This window comes from Tetrao urogallus, assembly GCF_951394365.1.
Source record: "Tetrao urogallus genome assembly, chromosome: 2".
In the NCBI taxonomy this organism is placed as follows: Eukaryota; Metazoa; Chordata; class Aves; order Galliformes; family Phasianidae; genus Tetrao; species Tetrao urogallus.
Window position 1 is genome coordinate 77721284 of NC_136814.1, and position 9814 is coordinate 77731097.

Here is a 9814-nt window from a genome sequence, read left to right on the forward strand (position 1 = left end):
CCTCTGTGAAGTGTTTCAGTAATAGCTACCAAATAAACAAAATGCAATGCGGTGGCAAAACTGTGGCTACAAACTCTAGGATAAAAGGTCCCTAGTTATCCAGCTGAAACATTGGAATACAACACTGAGAGGAGAAAAGCAGGAGCAGCCAGTGGAGCAGCCCTTAATGATTGTGATCATGGGACTGAGACACCTCATGCATTGGGGTCTTAAAGATAATTTTGGTAATTAAACTCTCAAGGGGAACTATCAAAGAGAATAGCAAATCATGATCATCTTACACTACATGATTTGGGCACCTGAACTGCCTGTGTGATGTACAGTACCAGACCCAGAAACATGGAGAATGTCTGAACAATATGATCTTCCTGTGGCCATCCTCACACCTAAGGCTGGACCAAGGGCCAAGATTTGGAAAATTCTAGAGGAGTTTTCTGTTTGTCTCATGCATTCTCTTGTATTTTCAGCCACTGTATTTAAATCAGTGGGAACATCTGCAGAGAATAGAACAGATTAAAGATTTGGTTAATTTTGAATTTAACACAGAGAGCTGTCCTAAGTTTCCTGCACTTATTTTTCACTTTCTATTAGCATGCGTCATTGGATATGGAAATGATTTACAGAAAGAATATGTATAGACTCTTCCCTCTACTTAACCTCAGAAAGACTTGTTATATTTCAGCAAAATCTTTTAGAATAGAATTGATGTAGAACCAACAGTCTTGTCTATGCTAGTGTCTCTTTTAATAAAGCAAATGTGAACAAATACGACTACTTCTATAAGAGGGAATCTTACCATATTAATAAAAATTTTGATGCAGAACTTTACTTGTTTAGAGACTTGTCAGAAAGGATGGCACTTTCTCAAGGATGGCACTTTCTCTGGTCCATAAATACAATTAATTCCAGGTTTTATTTTATAATATTTACAAAAATTTGCTTTCAAAACCTGAAAACTAGTTCAGATTCTCTTAATCTTTGTTCTTAATGCCTCTAATTGCAATGAGTTTAAACTGCGCTGTTGAAGTATCTAAATACTGTACTAGTTAGTACAATATAATCCATGTGAGCTTTAGTCATATGAATTACCCAACACCAATTTTAATAGCTGGGCCAGGTTTCAGCTATAAAGTAAAGATATAAAAAAAAAAAGATTAAAAAATAATTAAAAAAAATTAAAAAATAAAAAAAAGATATAAAAAAAGGTTAAAGATAAAGTTAAGTAAAATACCCACATGGGATTAAAGAGTCGTCTGTTGTGCTACTAAATATCTGGAACAACAGCCCCAGATAGCAATTTAATCAAGATCTTTCCATTCCCTCTACTCAGATGCTCATTAAACAAATCAATATCCTCAATTCAGCATTTTGTTGTTGTTGCTAGCAATTTCAAAGTACAGTTGTTGCCTTTGCCTATACGAAAGAAATGCAATGGAATTTCCCTTTCCTTTTTAGCCAGGTTTTGAAAAATTATTTGAATGCCATGTTCGTGCAGAAATTCCCCATTTCCAGAGTTTCCAGAGTTTCCACATGCTTTCTATGAGCAGAAGACAGCCCATCAATAGGCAGGCTCAGCATATTAGCATGGCAGGCCAAGGAGTTCAGACACCCCAATGAAAAGAGACTTGCTAAGAAGTAGTTCTGTGTCCCCACAATATATGTTGCTCAACTTTACCTCTGGAGAGGGAGCAGAGAGCTCAGAAGAATTCACAAATGTTGCCTTTGTTAATGGCTTTCTATGCTATTGGTTACATTTTGTAGATATCTGTAGATATTTCCCAAAGGCTATATAAGAAAACTGGGCAAGCTGCACCAGTTATTTCTTTACTTTCTACGGAGACAGAAAACTGTGCTTTGCAAGACCTTACCTAGAGGTGCCTTGCTTTTCTGGATCTCAGACTAAACCCTTTGTTCAAAATTTGCAGGATTACAAAGAGTTAATGCTGACTTCAGGAATCTGTAGGCTGGATTGTAAAATCTCCAGCCTGCAAGAATATTCAGGCTCCTCTACCCTTATCTATAGCATTTGCTTATGCAAAGAAAGGACGTGCTGTTTTACCTCTTTGTAAAAGTAGTCCAAAGTAAACCTTCGGAAACATACAACAAATGGCCAAAAACTGGTCTTAATATTCCCTAACAGAATTGGAATGCTCATCCTGCAATCCCAAGCTGGTTTAGGAAAGATCATTGCAACTTTGAAACAGAATCTCTTGCTAAAGAAATATTCTTGAATAATTTTTTCAATGTTGACTGTACTTTCTGTGCTTCCTATGCTGAAACGGATGTTCTCATACATATTTCAGTGAGGGTTTTTTGTTTTTTTTTTTTCATTTTAGCAGCTCTCTGTGAAAATTTCTTTTTATATGTGATTAATGTCACTTTTTAACATGTGTCTGGGTTTGCTGGCACTGTATAATCCTTGCAAAATCAAAATCCAGAGGAGCTGGCACAGGAATTTTTGCCTGCAGGAGCATATTTCTCTTCTTTTTGGTACTTGCCAAAAGTAAGAGAAACATCTTTAATTGGCTCGAGTAAGGAAAGAATAGTTTTGAATTCTAAATATTTCTTATTTTGAATTTGGTTTGAATAACATGGCACTGTTTAAATTGCACTATTTAATCCACCCATGCTAAATTTTTCCCTTTTCCAAAGGAAAATCATTGCAGTATTTGTGCCTTTAATATTGTGTTAGAGAAGTACAGAAAATAATGCTGAGAAAGAGAAGCAGGTGGTCATCTTATCCAGACAGGATTTGTCGAATAAAAATCCTCAAACCTTTATGCAAACTGCTTTTAAAAATCTTTGGTGGTGAGAACTTCACCAGCTTCTGAGACCATGAGCTAGTACTTAATCAAACCCTTAGAAAGTCTGTATGATATTCAAGCTGAATTTTCCTGCTGTGATTTAATCTCCTCCCATCCTGTTCAAGAGTGATCTGAAGAACAGACCCCATTCTCTTTACAAGTGATTTATAAACGAAGATTGCCATTATTTTTCTCTTCAGTCATTATTTTTTAGATTATGCAGTTGCTTCTAAGCCATGTTCACAGGTCATTATTTCTATGTCATTATTTCTAGACTTCTCTTCAAGCTTGTGATACACTTTACAATTGGAGTGGGATGAAGGTCTTGGAAGAGGAAGGCAGGAAAAAGTGAGGGGCTGTTTTTTCTCTTATAAATGAACTCAGGATACAATCCAAGAGCTCAAGCCAGCCCTGGCAAGAATGCACAGTATGGAAATCTCAGGTCATTGACAGAGAACAGGATTTAGTCAGCATGAGCTGGGGTCAAAGAGTAAGTTCTTCACACTGATTTCTGGAAGTAACCTTTGGGCTTTGTAAGTGATGAAAACTAGAGACTGTTCCAGCAGAGGCCTCACAAATGTTGAAAAGAATGGTAGGAAAATTTCATCTTCCTGGCAATTGAGACTTTTCTTTATATATCTCTTGAGTTTTCTTTATATGTCTTGGGATAATGATTGTCTCTTTGTTGCATGAAGCTGCTGAATTTTGTTTAGTTTGTCATATTCTATAAGCACTCAGGCCTACTGTATCTCTTTCTTCATTTTTGTCCTCCTAAATATGGATCATTTCATTCCTTCTTATAGTATTTCATCATTATTTTTTTTTTTTCAGATAATTTCTCCAACTTGTTAAAATCATTGTGAGCTTTAATTCTATCTGTCATGCAGCAGCCATGCATCTACTCCCAAGACACGATACTTATTAATATAAAAAGTATATTCTTCAGTCTGTTACTCAGATCACTAGAGGTACTTCTGAGCACAACTGCTGTCTGAGCAGTTATGGAATCTCAGCCAGCACCTTCTTGTTTGGCAATACACCACTAGCAGTTGTCACATGAATAAACTTTTCCTAGAAGTTCTGTGCACACCTTTATCAAATTTTCCTTTCAAATTTATTGTTTTCTGAGGATATAGCCTGTGCTTCAGTGAGCCTGACTGTTATATAAAACGGTAACAAAAGCTTAGCTAAATCAAGTTTCCTGAAATCTGCTGCCTCTTCTACAAAAGTAGTTTCTGGAGCACAAAAGCTGAGGAAAGGAGGCTCAGGGTTGACCTCGCTGCTTTCTACAAGTGCCTGAAAGGAGGTTGTGGCAAGCTGAGGATCAGCTTCTCCCAGGTAACAGTTACCGCTTGTCCTATCAATGTTACACCGAAAAGGGGAGGTTCAGATTGGATATTCGGAAAAACTGCTTTCTCACAAGAAGTGGTAATGCATTGGAACAGGCTGCGCAGGGAGGTAGTGGACTCACCATCGCTGGAATTGTTCTAGGGAAAGGTGGTTTAGGATGTGGTTTAGTGCACATGGTGGTAGTGGCATGAAGGTTGGACTAGACGATCTTAGTAATATTTCCAACCTTTATGACTCTATAATTTTATGATTCTATTGTTCCCAACCTTAGCTGGTGTGGCCACCAATCCATTTGCTTCCCAAGCATTTTTACCTTGTATGTTGTCAAAAGGCGCCCACTAATACTGGTACTCTTTGGACAGGAGTGGCACAAGAGAGAGCAGTGTTACAGGGGCCTCAGCAGTGCTGTAGAGCTCCTGCCTCTCCTTACAGATGCCAGTATGCTTTCAGAGCAGCACTGCCAGCTACGTGTACATCTTGCAAGGAGGGACTGTACTGGAAAAGAATAATAAATAAAAATGAGCCTAGTAGATCAAGGAGCAAAATGTGTGGTTTTGATTTATGCAATTAATGCATCAATGAAATTTCTTTTGTAATGACTCTCTTTAAAACAAAATATTTTATAACTTTCCATTTCTTCATGAAGCTCACATAATACTATAAAGATACATTTGCTGAGTTTGGAAAGTCTACTTTCTCTTAGTACCTTATTAATTACAGGCTATATTCTTCTGCCTGCTGTCTCCTGGCTGTATAAAATGAAATTTTTGATGAATTAAATAAACTCCTAATAAAAGCAACAAAGGGAATTTTGCAATAGATTAAAGTGATACATAGAAAAAGGGGTCTTTGCACACCTCTTAGCTACCTATTTATTGGAGAATTTCTCAGTTCTCCAACACTTTTGTATTAGGAACATATATAAGTACGCATACTGTGTGTGTGTATGTACATGCTTGCAATAAATACACGTACTGTGTGTGTATGTACATGCTTGCATTTTGTCATACATTGTTTGGTAACATACCATACTCTGTTTGGTAACATCAAAACTAAGATTCCTGAAAGAGTACTACCACAGAACTGAGCACTCTAGGTAACTTTAGACAAATAACATGCAAGTACTAAAAGCACATCTTTTATGCATAAATCTTGCAAATGAACAAGTGTAAATTAATCTTTTTAATATCTCTTGCAATCTACAGAGGTAAATAAATTAGAGCACAAAGTGCTGTTTTGTTTTTACAGTGTGTTTGAACATTCGCTTCACTTCAAATTAGGAATTCAGTAGAACTAGGTCAGGTATACCGTGCATAACTGAAATTTATCTTAGATTCATTTGACATACAATTCTGCAATATCATAACAAACAGGTAAAGTAAAGCTAGAGAAATGAAAGTTTGGATCTTCATGATGAAGCATCTTCATTAACAAAGCAGATCTGAAATGAGTGATTGTCGATCTATCAGCATAAAATTTGGATGCCATCTGAATTAGGAACTAGCAGTGTGAATTACTAGTGGCTAACCCAATATTTCCCTTGTGTTATATGCTTCCAAAACAAGGAAACTAATATAGGAAGATAAGTAACAATGCTTAACAGGATGGTTTATTTCCATGTATGTATGTTTTTACCAGTTTTAATTTTCCCAAAAATCTTACCAGCCACAGCAGCTCAAAATGCAGAAGACTTCCTTAGAACTGAGAAAGTATTGTCTTTCTTCCTCTGCAGTATCTTGCCACTACAAAGGCTGACTTGTTGATCTTGTTTACACACCTACTGCCTCTACTTTGTGTGAAGGTTTTCACTAAGAATTTTCTTGAGTACTTTCATAGCAAACTCATTTGTATCTCTCTCTTGCTAGTTCATTTTTCAGAACACTCTGTGAGTGTTCTGAGGAAATAATGCACACTAATGAGGAAATAATTCATACTAATTTTCCTGCTGATTCCTGCATAGCTTCTGATAATTTCTCATGACTGCCATTACAGCTTTTTATTCATCTTTGCTGAGAGATTTTCTCAATAGTATACTGTAGTTAATCAACATTCCATTTTTCACTTCACCGATATTAAACACGATCAACTTCCAACAGTGCTAATTTGAGATTATTGTTTTAATGCCAATATACTGTAATAGTGTGCAAAGGTTTTGTTGAGTACCTTCTTGTGGAAAAAATAACTCTTCTGAATTTGAGGGAAAGCCAAATTAATTTTTGAATACTTGAACTGTGGTTCCTAAAAGATAGAAATAAGCACCAGAAATTTTTGTACGAAAAATGAAACAGATCCTGTTTCTGTGTAACCAGACAGAAAGTAGAAATATTGTATTTTTCCCAGGGCCTTCCATGGTGGAAGAAAAAGTGGAGTTCAGAGCTTGAACTGCTGGCTAAGCATTGGTCCATTTTTAACAATTTATATGAGCCAGGTGAAAAAGAGCTATTCATAGAGAGAAGGATGATGCACCTTTCTGCATGATGTAGAATTTCTATATTTATTTGATTTGAACAATAACAATGCATTATATAAATAAATAAATAAAACAGAAACTAATTCATTACACAGTCCTAACTAATCCATATATATAACTGATGTATGTCTTTCAGTGAATCTCAGAATAGTCTGTTAAAGCCAAGACAATTGGTTTTTTTTTATCTTTATTCTTGATGGTCAAAGTTGCTACTTATACTCACAGGTAATATTGAGGTCATATTTCAAGCTTGAATTAGATCTAAATAAAATGGGCTATCTATTGTGTCTAGGCCATGGCACAAATATTGTCTTACTTCTAGTGGAGTTTCTTCTATGGCTGAGTCCATCTGTGCAGCAATTATTATCTCCAAAACAGCTAAGATGTATTAGCAAAAAAAATTAATTGAGGAAACTTTTACTCAAATAGAACCCTGTTAGTGTTCATAAATCCTCTCTGAAGACCTTGTAAATGTTTAACTGTTCCCAGTGTAAATTATTAACTGAATATGAACTTGAAATCATCTTCAACCAGCTGAAAAAAAGTACACTGTGACTGTTTTATATTTTGAATTAAATAGCTGTTCAGTTTTAATTAAACATATTGGTCATGGAATATTGTTCTAGCACAAACCTATATGTATCTAGAGCCTCCCATTCACCTTCCTTATGTCGATTGCCTTCCATCCAGCAAAATAAGGGTTATAACCACTGAAATTAACACACAAATATGCCAGATGAATTGTCTTCTTTCCTTGTTCTTTTTATTATTTTAATTCAGATTGTTTCCCTGAACTAGTTTGTGGTGTTGTTTTTTTGTTTTTGTTTTTGTTTTTCTTTTTGGGGGGAGAGGGGCTGTTAGTTTGTTTTTGTTGTTTTTCTTGTTTTGAGTTAGTTGATTTTCAGAGGTTGAATAAAACTTTCTATATTGTTTGTTGATAGAGCAAGATTTCACACTGTCCCAGTGCTGAGACATTTCTGCATCAAGATACAAGTTCAAAACATCAGATCAGGGCAAATTAGATTAGGAATACTGGCCTGTCAATCAGCGAAGAAAAGTTACTCAGGAGCAGTAATCATTCAGTTTTTACAGCTGTTCATACACCAATCTTATCAGGTGAGTTCCACCAAGATAATCTCTCCTAATAGAAGGAGTAAGACCAAAGAGATAACTGGTAAAGTCTATTTGCAGAAGATAAGCACCTATATTCTCATTCCTATTGTTTGCAACAACTTATTTCCAATTTCCTATGCTCCAACTACAAAGGTCTTAACCACTGTAGAGGCTTAATAGTGCCACATCTCTTACTTCTCTTTGTGTTCTGCAATGCAATCAGCCCAGGACATTTTATGTTACCAATCCTTTCTCCCAATCTTGTTACCATACCATGTGCCAGAACTCACTAAGTAGTCCCTGAAATTATGCATTTTCATCTTACACTGACAGATCCTTTTCATATGTTCATAATACCTGTTTCCTTTTTAATTAGCTTCCACTCAGCATTGGCTACCCCTACAGTCATTATGCTCCAGTGTTTGGTCCAGGGATTTGCTTTGACCATTTCCTGATAGGAATGAAGAATGAAAGCAAGAACTACAACACAAGTTCTTCCCATCAATTCCAAGCAATGTACCTGCAGTGTATATTGGGTTTCCATATCAGACCGCATACTGTTAATGTGGGTGCCACCTTTGTTGTCCCAGACATCAACCTGACTTCCTTCAATTTTCTTCATCCTGGGCTGAAGAAACCATGTCTGATTGTACCCAATCCTGCAGGATCTTCTTTGCTGTTCGAAGAGCAATGGATTGTTTTTGTGGAGAAAAAAAAAATACAACAAATTTTCCAAAACACAGAAACTGTGAGTGTGTTCTGTTGGTTGAAAATCATCCCAACAAGTTGACAATTCAGGGCTTATGAATAAGCCATGGGTGACAGACATTCAAGGGGATGTAAATGTGCTAATTTTGAGGTGATTCATAACGACAGTCTTTTCTACAAGACAGATATTTCTTGTCATCTGTGGCTTAATGGTAGAAAGTACTTCCTTCTGTTCCTATGTAATCATCAAGAGGCAAAACTGAAACTTGTTCTTATTGCTTCACAATATTTTGACAGAGCAGCAGACTCAAAATGCTTTATGTTTTAACAACTTATAGCGACACAGAATGAAATTACATAATGACATTCATAGAGACTGTGCTGTGCCATCTCAGTTTTTGTGTTTCCTATAACATCCACATTCCTTATGGTGTGAGAGTAAAAGAGCATTTAAGTTGAAGCCCAAATGTTTTCCTTCACTGAGAAATTCATTTCCCACTTTCAATGAAGTCACTGAATGAATGGCTTTGAAAAGCACTTCTAGTAGCCGCTTGGCTCACATCCCTGACTTCAGAACACTAACTGCAGCCTATCCTATTAATTTCTGGGAGCAAGTAGCAACCAGCACATTAGGGAGAGAGAGGAATGAATGAAGATGCAGCATATTTCCAAGCTGAAGTTACTTTCTAGTACAGATTATCTTGTCTCAGGGCTTTTGAAAAGGTTTTGAAAGGACATCAAAACAAAACTGAAACATTTTTGGAAGGAATAATGTTTTGGGCAATTTTTAATGAGTTATTGGAATGAAAGTGTAATGTTACTTTTTTTGTTTTTTGTTTTTTTCCCCAAAACTGTCTAGTGTCTGCATTGGTGTAAGAGTGACTAAATTTTTGCATGGGGGAGGGGAAAGGAAAAGGTTCTATTCCAGTTTAAATGTTCTTGACCTTCATTGGCTCGACCCAAGCAATCTGTGAATGAAAAGTTTACATGGAAATCTGATTGCAGTATTAAGTTTCAGGAAAAAAAAATAGTTAATTATTTTATGTTTTCTTATTTATAAGTTACTGTGAGTAATTGTGTTACAAAGAAAACAGGATTCATCACTCATTAAATGAGATTACCTTACCTAGAAATTGTTTTCATTCTTGACAGTGCTTTTAGAAACCATTACCAATTTTGTAATAAGCTCCTTTATTCCCATTCAAAAGGTGCATCATGAAGATTCTCTAAGAAGCTCTGTCTAGAGACATCTATAAAAATGAGATTGAAAAGATTGATAAGTACTCTCCATTTTTTTCATATTTATGTTATTTAGTATTAAAATAATTTTTACAGTATGAATTTCTACTTTTTCCATATAAGATGTTAA